General features: G+C 36.7%; 1 long non-coding RNA gene across 1 annotated transcript in view; it reads right to left on the bottom strand.

Annotated features, from left to right (window-relative positions):
• The window catches only part of LOC150108310 (uncharacterized), a 123,334-nt gene that overhangs the window by 86,307 nt on the left and 17,470 nt on the right, over positions 1 to 19,557 (bottom strand). The window contains exon 2 of the long non-coding RNA XR_016550652.1: positions 3,279 to 3,359. This is a non-coding gene — a long non-coding RNA (uncharacterized LOC150108310). The remainder of the gene's footprint in view (positions 1 to 3,278; positions 3,360 to 19,557) is intronic.

Raw genomic sequence — 19,557 nt, 5'->3', positions numbered from 1 at the left:
GTGTGCTCTAGAGGGACTCAATCTATTCTATGTAGCAGCAGCAAACAATTAGTATGCCTATACATCTTTCATGGTCCTCTCTTTCTCTCTCTCTCTCTCTCTCTCTTAATCTACTATTAGCCTATATCTTAGTTAAACGATACGCGCGCGCGCTCACTCACCACAGCACTAAACCACACCCAGTTTAGATTGCATGACTTCGGGATAGGGTAGTCGGGTCTAATAAAGAAAGCCTCTTGATGTCCTTTGCGATTATTATACAACATAGTAGCCATATCTTGACACCGAGGCCAACGCCCTCTTTTAATGATTTACCGAACTGATTTTTGTGCATATAATATCGCGTGTGGGAAGATAAAAGCGTGATCCTGTCTGTGTGTCCTCACATGGAAACAATGAGTTTCGATGTGACGCTATGTAGTAGCTCTTACAAGAACCAATGCATTGTTGGTTACGTTGCTATGGGGATCACATGAATGGCATACGCTACTTCTTAGCTTCATTACTGTAATGGCCAACGGGAATACGTTGCTGTATAGAGAAATTGTGGGATTGGTGGTTACATGCGAAAATGAAATATCTAGAAAATGAGTTCTTTTGAGATTGTGGTTATTACTTTTGCATGGATTAGATCTAAATAATATAAGATAATGTAATAAATAGAGACCGATAAGTTAATAAAACAACACTTAAAAGCAAAACGTGTTTTTAGTACCACAATATACACGTAAATGAAATCAACATAAAAATGACAATATGACGTAAAATCACGAGGCACATTAAAGTATGGCGCGAGACAGAACAATGAAATACTATATATATATATATATATATATATATATATTTTTTTTTTTTTTTTTTTTTTAGAGATATTGGCACCACTGATATTGCCTTGAATTTTTTTCGTTTTACAAAGTAACAAAAACTATTAATTGAACTTTTAATACAATAAACATAAAGTTTTATATTAAGATGATTATGAAAAGAAAGCAGAAATTATACTAGTAAAAAATTTAAATCTCTTTCTACTTATTGGTTTAAGTATTCCTATTGATAGCAGGAAATGGATGCATAATACACATAAACCTGTTTATATCGATTACTCAATTTAAAAATGTTTTTATATAAAAATGTTTGGAAACTTTAATTATTATAGTTTATCGAACTATTATTTAATAAAATCATATTTATTCAGACACCTTTTTTTTAATATAAGAAAGCCTTGAAATAGATCCATCGAAATTAATAATAGCGAAGGAAAAAATCCTGTGCGGTGGCCGGGATAAGAATAGCCCCACTGTAGTCCATGCATGTCGTACGAGGCGACTAAAATGGGTACCCAGGGAGGGTAATGGATGGCAATGTTGTAGCCAATGAAGTTTTAACTGAGGCTTGGCTATTGCTGTTACCCTCCTGCCATGATCAGAGCTTATAGCGTTATATTACTCCATCCATACATTTTCTTTACAGATAACGGAGAATATGAAAAGCATTTTTGCTTCAGCCATCTAGTAAAAAAATAAAATAATAATAATAATAATAATAGCGAATGGAGACTCCAGGTAACGGATGGCAATGCTGTATGTCGCCAATGAAGTTTTATAACTGAGGCTCTGCTATTGCCGTTACCCAGTCATGACCAGAACTTATAGCTAAATAACACCCCATCCATATATTTTCTTCAATCAGATGAAGGGATAAAGAGTCAAGGACTCAGTACATCTCCCCCCCAAAAAAAATAGTATTCGAATAGTAATAATAGTAATAATAATAATAACAATAATAGCGAATGTGAACTACACTCGCGAATTATGAGGATTCATGAAAATCAAAAAGAGGGTAATAACAGATGGCGATGCTGTAGCCAATGAAGTTTTAACTGAGGCTCGGTTATTGCTGTTACCTAGCCATGACCAGAGCTTATAGCTCAATAATACCCATTCATACATCTTTTTCTACAGATAAAGGAGAATATGAAAGCGTTCTTGCTTCACCCATCTAGCCAATAATAATAATAATAATAATAATAATAATAATAATAATAATAATAATAATAGCGAATTTATCATCGTTTTGTGATTGAATTTTCCATCCAGTATGGATTGCGTTTCTTAGTACAGACATTTCAATACAGCATGATTAAGTTTCTTCTGCTACATCCCTAAGAGGAGGGTGAGTGCGGATACGCCTATAAATATGTGTTCATTGGACTGATTTGCTTTCTTTGAGAGGAAGCACTCTATCCAAAGAAGACCGTCGTTACCGACTACGCTACGGAACCTCGGGGATCTTCACTTATAATAAATAAATAAATGTTTAGTGGCATTGATTGTAATTCAAAATTTCTCTCTCTCTAAAAGAAATAGAATATATTTTGAATACTACTTTCTTTGCCAGATGTATCCTGTTACAAGCAAAACTATTCACCCACGTTCTTTCTGGAAATAGTGATGCATATCTTCATCCCTCAGGAAGAAATGTTTATATGCAATCAAATCTCACATATCTCAAACATTATTTTTTGTATTCAGGCTTTCATAAAAATTTGATACCTCAATTACACGTTTATGCATCCTTTAAGGTAATAATATTAGTAACATCGATATAATCTTAATGTGTAATAAGGATAAATGCAACTACGTTTCATATTTGAGCTTACATTGCGCTGTAAACATTAAAAAAAAGAAGAAAAAAAATCGGAATCTATTAAATAAAAACCAAAATGATATGTTCATAAAACAGCAGTTAAAAATGAAGCATGCTTCCCAGTACCAAAAGGAAGCTACAAGACATGCGTTATAAAATGAGGTAATGAAATTGTCATAAAAATTCCAATGTGACGTAACATCACGAAATCACGTCAAGTAGCGTGGCGCGAGGTAGAAGAAAGATGAAATGTGACATCCGAGATTTACAATAAATAAAAATTTCGTCTGCTAGAGAGAAATGAAAGATTTTGAATTTCTCTAAATACAATTAATAATTTACATTTCAAATTTTTCTATTAGAAGGAATGATTTCATTTTTTTTTTTTTTAATTTATCTAAGCAAAATGTATAGATAATTGAAAAATAAATATTAAACCTATCTGTTTATTTACTAATAATTAAAAAAATTAACGCCATGTTTTTGTTGTCGGAAGTTTCCATTGCCAATTCTGTTAACAAACCTTATTTATTCAGAGTTAGAATTTATTAGTTAAATCTTGTTACGGTTTAAACAGAACGACATTTGAGCAATTTAATCTTGCATTTGTGTAAAATATTAGCAACACTTACCGCTAGAAATTCCTCGTGAATTAATTGATGACCAGCTATTGTACAATACGTTACATGCCGATAACGCTTAAAGATATTTATCTGAAAAGAAGAAACATATTTCCGTGATTTAAATACTGATTTATTTCTATATTATGTTATTAATATATACTGGCAAATACAAATAGTATAATACAATAAATTATAAATAAAATTGTGATCTAAATAAGAATACAATTGTACACTAACGGTAAATATACAGCTTGATTTAAAAACTTCCTGAAAGTTTTAAAATGCCATTTAAACTCCTAATTTACAAGTCGGTTGGTTCTATATTAACGTATGCTCAAAGTTTCGTACACACGACAATTAAGGTAGCTTCGTTTTTTTTTCTTCTTTTTTTTTCCCGTTTATTATCGACTCAAACTGAGTGAACTGCATAGCGATCCCTGAAAAGGATCTAATGAAATTTCTCTGTGCTAATTGGTTATGTAAATGATGTAATTAATTAAAACTAAATTGCATACAATTTCGTTGTGTATTTTTTTTTTTTCCCTACACAGGAAACATTTTAAGGCAGTTTAAAATTCCTGGAATGTCATTTATTTTTCAAATTTTCTCATTGCATTTGTTAATAGATGTCTTTGTGTGTGTGTGTGTGTAAAATTGGTTTTAGAAATATCAAATTATAGTTTAAACTTTTGGTAATATTGTTTAGAAATCTTAATGTAGTTAAAAGGGATTTTTTAATGCTCTGATTTAACTCCAGTTGCATTAAGTGGGAAACAAATTGAAATACAAACTGAAGTTTTTATTTTTATTAATTATTTTTGTTATTTCGTGAGATAAGAGTTCCATGCCAACGCAATTCTAGTTTTAGAAGTTAGTTTAAAAATACGTGTAAATAAATATATATATATATATATATAAATTGTTATTATGACTTTAAAGTTTGTGAAAATGGAAGAATTACCTCCTAATATGAAGAAACATGTGAGTTTTCATCTTAAGAGGGAGATTATATATATACATCGCAATCAATATATATATATTGATTGCAATGAGAATTGATCCGCAAAGGATCTAGAGGAAAGATTTTCTTGAGACACTCCAGTTGCTAGTCTAATCACTGTGAAACCTTAACTGTTCTTAGATTCATCAATTCCCAGATGTTTCTCTCTTTATATTATTATTATTATTTGACACCTCCAGGGAGTCCAAGGACTCATCGAGGGAGGGCACTGCTCTACAACTCCGTCTCTACCATTCAATCACCGCCGAACACCACGTATTTCCACAGACAATCACAAACATTCATGCCCACGGCGGGATTCGAACCCGCAGCCTTTTGGCTGGAGAGCGGATACGCTATCCACTCGGCCCACCAGGCCGGCCATTATATTTGAACAAATATGAGAAATCCTGGGTTCAATTTTCCATGTTATCTTGTCTTCTTCTTCTTCTTCCTTTCCAGGCTTATAGGCCAAGTGGTCTGTTCCGGACTCAGTTCCATCTTTTTAAGGATCTTCTTCTGCATCGAGTACCTTTTGGGTAGTAATTTAGAATTTGTTTCGGTATTCTGCTTCTGTTCATTCTGAGTACGTGTTCTTTTCATTTTTCTCCATAGCAAATTACTGTTTCATTTAGGGAGGTCGTAATTCCAAGATTATTTCTACTTTCGCTGCTTTTCATTTTGTCCATTATTGTGACTCCTTCAGTTCTGCGCAGAAATTTCATCTCGGATGATTCAATGCTTCTTTCATTTGCTTTTTTTTTTTTTTTGTCCATCTCTCACTACCATAAAGTAAGGTAGGTGTAGCTACTGTATTGTTGATTCTTATTCGTGTGTGTTTTTGTACATAATTGAATTTAAAAATGTTATTTATAATGCCTGTTACTTTTAAACATTTTGACGGCTTCGGTTCTATATCAGCTCCATTTTCATATGACATTGGGCATCCTAAATATTTGAATGTATTTACTTACTCTATTATTAGGTTGTTTGTTACTATTTTGCTTCTTATTGGATTAGCTTTGACTTTTGTTTTGTCTGTTGATATTTCCATACCATATGCTTTTATCAGATTATTTAGACTGCGTAATCTAAATAATCACAATTATTTGCCCATCAACAAAAAAGTAGAGTAGCTATGGTATCTTGTTTTTTTGAAGTATATGTGCTTTAAGAAAAATCTGCCTCCTTAGCTCAATTGGTTTGTTTCGATGATGTCCTTTGGTTGGAAAGATCTGGGTTCGAATCCCGTGTAAGACGTGAAGAACCTTCATGAGTGCATTTCAATTGAAAATGAGTTAACCGGTCTCATACGGAGGTGAAAGTGTGGTATCCCTTACTGGAAACTCGAGTTTTCCATCCCGAAAACCAAACTAGAAGCACGCAGTATACATACATACAGACATAGGAGACTATGGAATTAGGACTAACCACCCTTTTTAATCGGATCTATTTTCGAAATCAGACATTGTGGGAATGGGTCTATGCTTAAGTGTAAAATAGAATAGATTGAATATGTTTTTTTTTTTTTTATTTGCTTCTTCTTCACTTTTAATTCATTTCTCTACAGATTGACTACAGTTTAATAAAACTTTTCATGTAAAATAAATGAAATCCTCCAGCTTTGGAACATCATCATTTTGTAACCTACCATCGTTTTGCATGCGGATTCTTTCATCAGTGGAATGCGGATTAATGCCACCCAAAAGAACACTCGAACCAATGTTAATAGGGGAGGGGAGGAGAGGGAATACTATTACACGTTTCTCTGATTGTTTATGAAACGAGTGATAGTGGAAGCACAAGTTACGCATTCAATGGAAGAGAATACGTTCCACAGGGAACTTTGTCGTGTCTCTTTAGTTCTTTAACATCTCCTGTTAAGTGCGTTAAAGGAAATAATTGCAACTTCACGCCCCCTACATCCCTCTATTTGCCCAATGGACGTCGAGGGTCTTCCTACGGCACGGAGTTGTCGAGGCGAAACCTTTTTAGACAATGGATCCTCTGAACCGTTAAAAGCGTTGGCCTTGAGCCAGCCTGGGATTTCAAATTAAGGAGTTCTCTTTTTTTTTTTCTTTCTGTCTTTCTATCTTTCCATGCGAAACTTTCAGATTCCAGTATGGGAATCAAGTTTGGTTTCAAATCTACTATAATCATTACCACCTTTTTACGTGATGAGAGAGAGAGAGAGAGAGAGAGAGAGAGTATTACAGTAGAAAGAGCAAAGAGTCCTTTTTTTTTTTTTTTGGTATGAGTCTCACGGTAGGTATTTAGATAATTGTATTCTCCGCTAATTACCGACCGCTACCTAACGATTAGGGGAAGTGAAGTTCCTGTTTTCTCTCATTAACCATGCAAGTGAGAATGAAATGATTAGTGCGTTTATTTAATTATTTTTTTCTTTCTGAAGGCCATATTTGTAAGTTGTTTTCCTTTCACTGTTTGCCTTTGCAAATAAATAGAAACGTAGCAACAAATATGCATTTCTGATAAAATTTCTAGGAGTCAAAGGAAAATTGACCCTCGTTAAGATGTTTTTGTTCTCTTTCCCTTAAATTAATGTGGAAGATCTTCATGATTCCAGATATTTAAATATATATTTAGGGAACTATTTGTTGACTCAAAGGAGCGAACCTCCTTAGTGTAATCGGAAACACCTGAGATTGAATCCCGTCTAAATCGAAACCGAAATTTCTACTTATTATTATTATTACGTGACTTTTCCAGGAAGTCCATAGACTCATCGAGGGAATGCATCTGCTCTACAACTCCGTCTCCACCATTCAATCACCAACTGACCGCAACTACGCCATCGCCATCTACCGCCGACCATCACTGGTATTTCCGCAGACAATCACAAACATCCATGCCCACGGCAGGATTCGAACTCGCAGCCTTTTAGCTGGAGAGCGGATACGCTAACCACTCAACCAACCATTTATTAAAGCTTTACAGAGGTGAGATTGCTTCATAAGGAAGTGACAGAGACTCTTTGGCAATTTATATTGGTTTTCTTCCCGCGTATTCTCTGGAAGGATTATTAGCCAAAAACCAATTTAATTAAGGTTTCGCCAACAAAGTGTCATTGCTACTGATTTTACTCCAAGAACCGTCCCCCTTCCTCTGTCAACACAATCTGGCCTGATAATACAGGATTTCCGTATGCGATTGGTTAACTCTCAACTGCTTTAGATAGTTAACTGCATTGGTTAACTGTTCTTTTACATCGGATATAAAACGGACAGGAGTTTCTTCTTCACATGGTAGGAATACCGATGAATATTCTTGGAGTGCAATAGGAACGTCTATAGTAGCCCGAGTGTAGGATCAAGTTGTGTGTAGTCTGAAGATCTGGGATGTAGATGTAGGGAAAGGGGGGGGTACTCAAAATGCATAATCTGGATAAGGGGACTGAATCTGTTCTAATCCAGGAATCAAACATCCTCTAAGTCGACTGAAACTTAATGTCCAACAGACACATCTGAGCAACGGAGAATGGGCACACTCAGGATTATCCATTTGGATATTTACCCAGCAACTATCCAGCATTCCAAATACGAGTTCAGATACAACTTAAAACTAAAGAAAAGAAAAGGAGGGGAGAAGTATTTCTCAATGAATGTAATTGCCCAGAAATATTCTCCTGTTTTATAAAAGTTTTCCAGATGGATCATTCAATTTGCATAAAATACTAGTTGTATTTACGAGTTACGTAATTTCCGAAGATAAAAGGAAATTCAAAGAAAACTGTGAATTGGCGTTCTTCCGATGCTTTAAAAAAGAAACGTTATTTTTTTTTACAAAATCTAAAGGTGAGATGCCTCTTATATTCGAATAAATATGATAATCAATAAAAAATAAATTAAAAAAAGAATGAGAATCCTGCCCGAAAGATCAAAAACGTATTATACATGAATTCAATAGGCGTCTATCGGTTAAACGTATGACCAAAGAAAAAAAAAAAAAAAAAAACTCTTCAAAACGCATCGGAACAAACAAATCACTATTTTAAAGGGATTAGACCAGTGATATGCATTGTGTATTAAATTTATGCTCTATTTTGTTGGGTTTTTGGGATAAAAAAAAACCCTGCCATCTCAATGACTGACTCACCTTCATTTGTAAATCGCTTATAAACGTTCCTCGCATCCTAGACGTGTTCGAACTGAGATCTTGCCAACCGAATAGTAATCGAGCTAAGGGGTAAATCTAATCATGCTCCCTCTAGTGACCAAACACGGCACTCTTTCAAGTCACCTCCAACTTTCAATAAGCGTAGTTGTGGTCTCACATCAGACGATGAAAATCATCTATAACGCTTAAGTTACTGTTTTATAGCAACGATGCTCATTCTTTTTAGCTTGGACCGCAAATTTCTTCTCTAAAAGTAATCACGATCTATAACCAAGTTGCTGAAATAAGAATTCGTACGAGTTTTACACATTTACTTTTAGTCAACGGGAGGATAACAAATATGTTACAATTTTTTTCTTTTTTTTTAAGGGGAAAAGTAAAGAAAATGATAATTTGTCATTAGAGGTGGATCCAACTTATTGAGCGCATTTTCAATGAGAATTATCTTTCAAATTTTAGAAAGGAAAAATATTTATGCATAATTCATACAAATAGTCTTAACCAAAATAAGAAAATTAGTTGTTTTTTTTTTTTTAAGTCGAATGAAAATATTTCTGATGAATTTTCCACACACACACACATAAAGTATATACTTTCAAAAATGACCGAAATCTAGTTGATAGTTTTTTATTTTTTATTTTTTGAGTTTGAAATCTCATTTCCGGTAGTGTACTTTTTTTAATTACGTTTTTATTATTATTGGCAAAATGAACAGAATATACAGTGAAAAACAAAATGATTTAGCAATTAATTGCTCTAATTGGTCGACTGTTTGTGGTAAAGGTCCAACTAACTGCAAATAATATCGTGCATTCATCGCTAATACGATTTTTTTTTCTTTCTTTCTCCTACGACTGTGTACTCTTGCGGTTTGTATCTCCATCCAAAAATGCAAAACCTCTCCTGCCATTGAAAACATAATTATTAGGCTGATCAGTTGAAAATAAAAGGGCAATAACTATTATTATTACTATTATGTGACACCTCCAAGGAGTCCAACGACGAATCTTTTTAATCCATCGAAACCGAGATAGTTTCAAGACACCCGCTTTCCCTCATTTATATGCACAAAACATAATCTCCCACTTTTCTCCAAAAGAGATCTATCGTAGACGAAAATCGAGTCGAACTCCAAAACCGGAAGTACGCAATAACGATATAGCGCACTTCCGGTTAAACATCAACTAATTATGCATATGACTCGGTGGAATGTTTAATCCATGCAGCTTGGATGGAGGGGGGGGGGGGGAGAGAAAGAAACCGACAATGGCACAATCAAGGTACGAATTATACAGAGGGAGAAAAGTACTTGAGACACCACTTGAATTTGAAATGATGTGACGGAGAAAATGGGGACACTCAATTGGGCCAAAACGATATTGTACGCTACTAAATTTGCAAATGACTGTCCTTAATCTACTGCAACATTTACTTCAGCCAGCTTTAATTACGAATGTGAGTACGCGATGATGGGAGAGAGAGAGAGAGTACAAAAATAATAAGAAATTCACTAAAATTTTCAGTTGCTTCTCAAGTCATAAGCATCATTGTAAATGAGAGTTACTTACGCCTGCGAAAAGTTTATTTAATTAGCTGCATACATTAGGGAATAATAGAGAGAAAGAGAGAAGGTTATTTTCGCATGCTAGAATTAGCAGGGAAAGCAAACACATACACGATACAGTAGATATTAGCGCCAGGTGGCAATGACATTAGCTAGAACAGTGTTCGAAATGATTACCCAACATATGGTAGCTTGAGAAACAAGCAGACAGTTCTAGAGAAAGCATGTGACTGTCAAGGAGGGGAGGGAGGGAAGAGACCGGGAGGGGGGGGTTAGTTTCATATTCTAATTCCACCACACTGAGCTCACAATCATTCTCCTTTTTGTGGGCAAACAGACGCATGCATAAATTTTGTTTCCTTATTCCATGTGTGTGTGTGTATACTGATTTTCTTGTTGTTGTTCCGAATTCTTTCTAAGAAGCTGTTTTTGGTATCCAAAATATGGTTCGATGCCAAGAAAGTTTTCAAAGATCAAATATAAGAAAGGAAAGGTAAAACTCCAAAAAGAACACTTTCGGAATTTTTATTTTTTTATTTTTTTATATTTTTTAATAATGGGACAAGGGTTTCCCTTAACAAAGGTTGGTGAATATGCAAAATATGTTCCACTGGAAGTTGAAGAGAAAATAAACAGAAATGTACATGAATAAAAAAAAAAAAAAAAAAAAAAAAAACGATAGAGTTTCTCTACTTGGCTCACGTAAAGCATGTGGTAATAAATGAAACAGAGCATGCGCGCACCATCTAGTATTTTGAATACTGTACATTTCTTTTGGCAGCCACAGATTTAAAAGAGATGCGCCAAGAGTAAGATCGGGTTGCCTTGTTCGATCATAACGTAAATTGTCGCAAGGGGAAGGAGGAAGGAAAAAAAAAAAAAAAAAAAAGTTAAACTTTTGTGTTTTTGTATTTTTAACTGATTTTGTTTTTTTATTTTAAGAATCAGTTACAACTCACGTTTCGAGTCGATACGTTTCAATTAGTTGGGATTTATTTTGTTCTCGATAAGAAACTGCAACTGTTGTAAGTTAAAAAATGAAAAAGTATAATTTATTCAAATTTCAAATTTATTACACAAAATATGTTCTAATTTAGAGCTAGCTTTACATAAGATTGATGAATTTAAAAAAAAAAACAAGAAAAAAATCTGTTTGTGTAATTAAGCCTACGCCCTTTTCCATGCCTGCCAGACGAATCCCTTATGCACTAAGCAACCTTGACTGCATTTCGAACTTTAATAAATGTATTATATTCCCGAAAAAAAAAAAAAAAAAAAAGGGCTAATATATGTAATTAAATCCCATCCGCATAGCGGCGCTGCATGTACGTGCAGATTTCATCCTAAACAATGGTAGATGTGCATGCGGTAACTGATATTACAAAACAATAGTGGAGTTGCAACAAGAGTTATTGCGCATGCGTCATCTGAAATCTTATTCAACAATAGTACATTACATGGATTAAATCATTGTATAACAATGATAGGATGCATGCTTTTTCTGAATATTATCCACTAATTTATTATTTACGAATGCTTTCTCTGAATTAATACAGACAAAGTAGAAATCAAACACGTATGTATTTATCTTCATACTTTACATTAATTTGCATTACGTAGTATAAAACGTTGACACTCAAGTAGAATACTGTTTATCGCTCTTGATTTCGGAATGGAGGATGTGTCCAAAAATTGAATTAAATTGAAAAACAAACTCGACAGATTTTTTTTTTAAGCCATCCATTTCCTCCTCCCCTTCTCACTCAACGCTTTATAATCTATTCTCCATCACGTGCTAAAGAAAACAACAAAATGTCGCTTCTTTGAGTTGTGTGTGTGTGTGTGTGTGTGTGCCTGTTTAACATTCCGTCGTAGAATTATACTCGATGTCCAAATTCCCTCATGTACATTCTAGTAGAGCAGAAGGACTCCATAAGTCAATATTTTCATGTAGTTAATATTCAAGAGACGCTTTCTAATACTTCTGCAGTCTCGCGACGTACTTCGTATGTCCGTAAATGACAGCTAACCGCCCCTACCCACTTTCTCTATCTACCCCCCCCCCCCTCTCACCATCTCTCGGTAACTTCGTACGACGCATGTACGGATCGTGATATGGTACATTTCGCAGAAAAATACTCACTTGACATAGATGTGGTCTTTTTTTTTTTTTTTTTTTTTTTTTTTTTTTTTTTTTTTTTTGTAAGGGGAAGAAGAGAAGAGAACAGGGGATGGTCATGATGGATTGTAGAGATGAAGGCTGTGGACACCAAAAGAAATTTCGTTGTTGTGTAAGTCATTAATTTTGAAACATCTATAGGAGAAAGATAACTGTGTTAGCATATTGAGAAAGCTTTTTAGTTGTCTGATAATTTCAACAGTCGTAGGTTATTCAGTGATCCTAAAGGACGTCACTTGTATGGTGGATGAATGCTAAATTATTAAACGATATATGGTTATAAATTTACACCGTATATTCAAATTAAAAACTGTAGGGCATTTTTTGACACCTCGGAACTCATGTCATGATTAAAAAAAAATTTGGGGTGGGGGGGGGGGGGGGTGGGGGGGGGGGGGGGTGGGGGGGGGGGGGGGTGGGGGGGGGGGGGGGTGGGGGGGGGGGGGGGTGGGGGGGGGGGGGGGTGGGGGGGGGGGGGGGTGGGGGGGGGGGGGGGTGGGGGGGGGGGGGGGTGGGGGGGGGGGGGGGTGGGGGGGGGGGGGGGTGGGGGGGGGGGGGGGTGGGGGGGGGGGGGGGTGGGGGGGGGGGGGGGTGGGGGGGGGGGGGGGTGGGGGGGGGGGGGGGTGGGGGGGGGGGGGGGTGGGGGGGGGGGGGGGTGGGGGGGGGGGGGGGTGGGGGGGGGGGGGGGTGGGGGGGGGGGGGGGTGGGGGGGGGGGGGGGTGGGGGGGGGGGGGGGTGGGGGGGGGGGGGGGTGGGGGGGGGGGGGGGTGGGGGGGGGGGGGGGTGGGGGGGGGGGGGGGTGGGGGGGGGGGGGGGTGGGGGGGGGGGGGGGTGGGGGGGGGGGGGGGTGGGGGGGGGGGGGGAGTTTATCTGGCGTTTTTCATCCCGCAAGCAGGCAAACCGGCCCCATGAACACACACACACACGGATCTATAGCCATAAATACTTTTCCCCATGAGGGGGACTCAACTCGCCCCAATAGGGACGGAGGAGAAAAAGGGAGGAAACTCCATACGAATAAATAAATAAATAAATTCCCATTGATAACTAGATTTTTTTAATTTTTTTTACCAAGTACTGAGCTAGTCAGTCTCATCTTGAGTTAATGAGGTTTCACATTAGGAATAGTAACCACATTTTTTGTTCACTTGCTAAAGAAAACTTCAGAAATTTTTACAGTTTTTATCTGTATCACCGTGTTCATATACAAAATAACTTGCAATCTTTCTTGTGCTAATTCACTTGAGCTGTTTTACAAATCGAGCTTGACTTAAGTCTGATCTGTTCACATTATCTTTGTTACTGAAGCTCGTCAGCCTTATATCATGTTGCTAGTATTGTAACATGAAAAAGAAACTTATCAGCAATGCACTAAAGTAAAGTGATTAATCTTTCTTCTTCTTATGTGCCAAATCCTTCAATTATTTTAATCTTCTTAACTGATAAAACTATTTCTAAAAGTTATTCGCACCAGTTTTAGACTGTCCTACCTTTAGAACTAAAGCTAACAACCATCAATCTAAACGTCATGTCCGATTATGTAATCTGTAGTATCCGAAGTGTTTTTCGACATCTGTAAAAGTATCTCCATTTCTAAAGTTGCTAAATATAACAATGTCCAGATTAGGTTGATAAACGATTGTCGCAAGCCTGTGCCTTACCAACACCCGATAGTCAACTGTTCAGAGGATTAATATCAGTAATATGCTAGTCATGGTCACAGAAGAATCCTGTTTATAATGTAATTCATTCTGCAAATGTTTAACCTTAATTTAGATACCCACTAACGGGAATTGAAGATGGAGTTAGCTGGTCTTATATGGAGATGCAGAACTTTTCTTCCGAAATCTCCAGTTTTTCATCCCGCAAAACAAACAGGCCAGAACACGAACTGTTAACATATATAACTACACTGGACTAGCAGTAACAATCTATCACCCGGGTGGATACACAGCTAGGCTTAGCCTAAGGTAATCATGGGGGTATGGGAAGGCTTGGGATGTTGCTCCGTCTTGAAAACGTATGGATATATCAATAGATTACTTGTGCAGTCTGTCTATACTTAGAACTCAAGCAGAAGGACTGAGTATAGAGTGGAAAATGCACCTGATGTAGTCAATGCGTGTTTTTCTTATTTTTATTTTATCCGTTCAATAAATTCCAACTAAGAGGTTGCGAACAATTCGTAGTCCATGCTTATAGAGCTTGTGTCCTATGAATGACGAAATGTATAAGGAACAAACAAGAAAAATTGCTGATAGAATGAAGAAAACACGTGCATTATTGGGCAAGACTCCTTCCACCACTACCATCTAAGAGGATAACTTAGCCTTGGTGGTGTATGTCCATAAAATCCTCTTATGGACACACGTAATAACACAGCAGCTGTCCGTTGTTTGATCATCCAATACGATCATTTCAACTGTTCCGACAATCGGTAATAATCCTGCACTCATCCTAAGACCGCTGTGATAGACTTTAGGTTGGCGCCGCATAAGCTTAATATGAGTTTCCAATGTTCAATCAAACTACTTCTCTATATTTTATGCATACTTTTGTTATTAATGGGACAACAATGACGATATCTTTACACATATATACAAGTTTCTATTCAAGAATAGTATCGCTTTAATATAATGTAATGTTTTACAGATACTCGCATTTGTATGAGTAAAAAAAATCATAAAAAAAATTCCCATTTGTCATGTAAAATACAATGAGATGGTCTGATTAACAAAATAATTTTATAAATGGCATTCTGTGTTTATTTTTCATTTATTTATATTTTTATGACTACTTGATCAACATAAGTTGTAAAGCCCTAGTATCCATGCTATAGATGGAGATCAAGGGTTAGAGATCAAGGGAGACAATACTTGCAAACCAAACACGTTTTTTTTTTTTTTTTTTTTTGTCACTTTACACTTCTAATAATCAAGGCGGTGGAGATGAAAATCATGTCATCTACTACCTCATAGTTTTTTTTTTTTTTTTCCTGACATTCCCAATAACTTCCCAAAGCTATGAGCTTAACTGTAAAGAGCTTTAAATCCATGCCACAATCTGTCGGTAGCAAAGTGAAAACGTTACCCACTCAGCCACTGCGGCCAGCTGTTTTTTTATGATAATTACAAACACACACACACACACACACACACACACACATACAAAGACAGAGAGAGATGAAAGAGCTAAGCAGTTACATAAAAAAAAGTGAATGAGAAAGAAAAGAAAGCGAAATGAGAGAAAGAAAAGGGAACGTTTAAAAAAGAAAGTCAGAAGGAGATACAGAGAGGACGAAGAGAGTAGTGAATGAGGAGAAACACGCAAAGAGAAAAGAAAACAGACAAATGAAACAGAGCGAGACGAAGTGCGAAAGAGGAAAGTGCGATAAAAGAGAAAGGATAGACAGATAGCGAGAGAAGGGAACTCAACTAATGAAATTGGCGAAGTTTGTGTAACTAAATATCTTTTCCATTCACCGTCATCCGTGCAAACATCGTTATTAATAGAGATGATAGCGACCAGAGGACAGAACATGTGCGCGTGCTGGCGTGGCAAAAGATATAGCTTTAACGTGGCGACTTGTCACTAACCCGTTCAAATTATCTTCGCATTCCTTCGTGAGTGGTGCTTCGTCAGTGAGCAGCGCCCCCTTGTCTAGGGTATTTCGTAGTTTGGCCGTCAGCAGATACCTAATCGAATCACGGTCCTATTTCGTTGATTGGAGTCGGGGAGCAAAATGCTTGACAGTGTCACCTCGGCGCACGAGCCGACTCTTTGCCACCTCATCAATCTGCGACGATGATCTGATCGAAACGACAACGGTGACACATCCAATTCTTCGCCCCAGTCAGCCTTGAAAATTTGCCCAAACTGATGAGGCGCCGAGAGCTCTGTCAAGTGTGCTCGAAGAATTCTTTAGTTTTCTTAGAGCAAAACTCCAAGACAGAGAGAGAGAGAGAGAAAGAAGAGGAGGAGAAGAGGTGCAAACGGAAGCACACACACACACACACACACACCAAGCTGATGGGGATAAGAAGGAGGGTCGTAAAGAGCAACATGGAAATAATTGTAAACCCAGGCGTTGTGAAAATGATTCACAAAACGAATAAGTAACATAAATAATTGGCTAACTGATCACACGTGTGATGTTGGGGGTAGGAGCATGCGCATTGCGTTAAAGTGCAAGCTTTGGTGATATGGTTGGTAGGGTGCTTGCTACTTACTTTCTTTTTTTAATGTTATGCTTTGGCAAGTAAGTCGAGGAATAATCTGTGGTAATACGTCCATAAAGCGAGGATTCTCCAATCAAAACCCGAATTTTCAAGAAACCTTGCCTATAGCCGTTGGTGTATTAAGAATGTTTTTCTATTTCTTCATTTTTTTTTTGTATTTTTATTTGTTTTTTACATAGTTAGGAAAACTCTGCTCTAAGAAACCAAACATGGAACTTTTTCAAACAAGTTGGTAGTCTCACACCAGGCATTTTATTTATTTATTCGCGTGGAATTTCCTCCCTTTTCTCCTCCGTCACTATTGGGGAGAGTTGAGCTCCCATGAGGGTTAAGTATTATTTATGACTGTAATTCATGTGTGCTCACGAGGCCGGTTTGTCTGTTCTGGGGGACGAAAACCCCGAGTTTCCGGGTTAAAAAAAACCCTACCTCCAGTATGAGACTGGCTAACTCACCTTTAGTCTGAAAGAGACCAGATAAAGATTCCTCACGTCATGGACCGGAATCGAACCCAGGTCTTTCCGACCAAAGAGCTTCGTCTATACCGACTGAGCTGTTTTTTTTTTTGTTTTTTTTTAACAACTTTATTATAAACGTTTGCAATTATTTACATCATAATGAACTATATATACAATTGTTATACCATTATTTCAATCGAAGTTTGATTTTATATTATATCATCATGTTATAATGTAGTTGTTACATTACTGTTTTCTTAAAATGCCTTACCTTCCTTTACTTATAAACAGGGAATCTCATAACTGGTACCGACTGAGCTGTGGAGGCGCTTTCATCTACACAACCTAAAGACAATCACGTATATCCATTCTCACGGCGGAATTCGAACCTGCAGTCACTTAGTTGAAGAGGGGGGGGGGAGGCGAGATACACTAACCACTCCGCCAACATCTTTACATGACTTTGTCTTTCGGCTGGAAAATGACTGGAGTTTGAATCTCATCAAATATAACCAGAAAACTGCGTAGGCTTGCTTAGATGAGATTCAGTTATTTGCACTTAGAAGAATAAAGCCGAATTTTTATTCTGTTTTTTTTTCTCGCTTTTTTTTTTATTCAAATCAACAAACCTCTGAAACCAAACGTAATTGAGAGATAGCACATAAATAGCCAACCGACGAAATTACCTTTGCTGAGATCCCTATGAAAAAATCATATAATTTATGTTTTTATTAAGTAGCACATTACTGTGTGTGTGTGTGTGTGTGTGTGTGTGTGTGTGTGTGTGGTTTCCATAAGAAGAAGAAGAAAACATTGCAGACCTTTAGCGCTTAATATTTTTCTGCGAACTGCCATTTCTTTTATGCATTAGCATGCATCAAATATACTGCAACTGACCTGCAAGGCATAATGTAATATCTCTCCTTGAAAGGTGAATGCATTGCAGTGGCAGCCATAGATCCAACTCGAGCACATGGATCATCCTAGAAATGCCATAAAACATTGAACGGGATAAAACAGCTGATTCCGCCAAAGGCCACATAAAATACATTTGGTGTTTCTATAGATACGATAAAAAAAATAGAAGAGCCTGTAATTTTTTGTTATACAGTTAAGATTGTTTGCAGAACTTTGAAAGTCTTCTAAAAATTCCAGAACTATCCTGATCTTGGGGGGGTGGAAGAATTGCTGATTATATATATTTTCTGAATGAAGAAACGTATTCCAACACGATAAATGGTATAAAGAAATTGATAAAAAGAAAGAGAAAAGAAACTAGATTTGAGCTTTTAGTGAAAAAAAAAATGGCTTTATTAATATTTTTAAGTTAAATCCCTTACATGAAAGTTGGTAAACCAGTCCTGTCGCATATTGACACCATGGATGGGCTAAAGGTTACATCATTAATAATCCAACACCCATTAGACATTAAACATGAAACTTTTTCAAGCTACTTTGGTCCTTCATTAAGATTCGTGGTAATCTCAAATCAGGGAACTAAAAGTACCTACCACCCACATACACATTCAAAACATCCACGTCCATGGTTGGACTCAAATCTCTAATCTATTGATTGGAGAGCTCCATTATAATTATGGTTACACTCGGGAACTAGATGTTGAAAAGGACTAAGAAATCTCTACTCAATAATAATGGGCGTTTATACTCTAAAGATAACATGAGTGATAACCTGTATATGACACTGGTTTTTGACCAAGCCAAAAAATAAAATAAAATAAAATAAATAAATAAAAATACCCAGAAGGGTAAATTTCTGTCCTCGATAGTAATGCTGGGTACGACAAAGTACCTACTTCAATGATTTTTTTTTTTTTTTTTTTTTTTTTTTTTTTTTTTTTTTTTTTTTTGAAATCCTAGAAGAGAGGTTCGCCAACCATTCATAAAGCTCCTGTTAACTAAAAACGTGCAACCACATATTTAGGCTATAAATTCAAACCTCCAAGTCCAAATTTTCTGATTTTTTCTTGTAAAGAAATCATGAGGATGAATCTCAGCGCAGCTAGAAAACCATTCTTATCTCGGGTTTCAAAAGAGAAAAAAAAAAAAAAAACGCGTTCGAATTCCGTGTGGGATGGGATCAACCTTTATGAGTTTCGACAAATATGAGTTGAGACAAATTCCCCTTCTGGGAATTTGTCTCAACGCAAAACAGTTGAATCGGAAATATTTATGTCTTTCCTGCCCTGTCACAATGAAAAAACAATAACAGAGCCATCCATCGGGCTACTACCTAGTAAGCTCTCGTGTGTGTGTGTATGTGTGTGTGTGTGTGTGTGAGAGAGAGAGAGAGAGCACGCACCTAGAAACTACCCATACTTTAGTCCACGATGTGTAGATAAAAATATTCTTTTTTTTTTTTTTTTGCCACATAAGCCCACAACTAACATCAAATCACACTCGGAGTGATCTGTAACGGACAAGTAATGGATTGTACCCCCTCAATCCCCCATAATAACACCGTAAGTTTCTTATCGCCTCCAGCCTAAATGCAAGAAATGAAAAAGAAAACTTACACTAGCTGTTAGTCTCTTTACAATATCCTTTTCTTAATATAATCCTTGTACACAATAAAGACATAAAATCTGTTTCCCTCCTTGGCTTTAAAAGAGATCTTGTTATGCTCTTGAAACGTTCGATATAGAGAAGTGCTCTGAGCGTGGAGTGAGATATTTCGGGGTACTTTACGACAAT

This window comes from Typopeltis vanoorti, chromosome 3 (assembly GCF_054136105.1).
Source record: "Typopeltis vanoorti isolate ZY-2024b chromosome 3, IOZ_Tvanoo_1.0, whole genome shotgun sequence".
Lineage (NCBI taxonomy): Eukaryota > Metazoa > Arthropoda > Arachnida > Uropygi > Thelyphonidae > Typopeltis > Typopeltis vanoorti.
The sequence above is the reverse complement of the archived record's forward strand: the minus strand, read 5'-3'. Positions and strand labels throughout refer to the sequence as shown.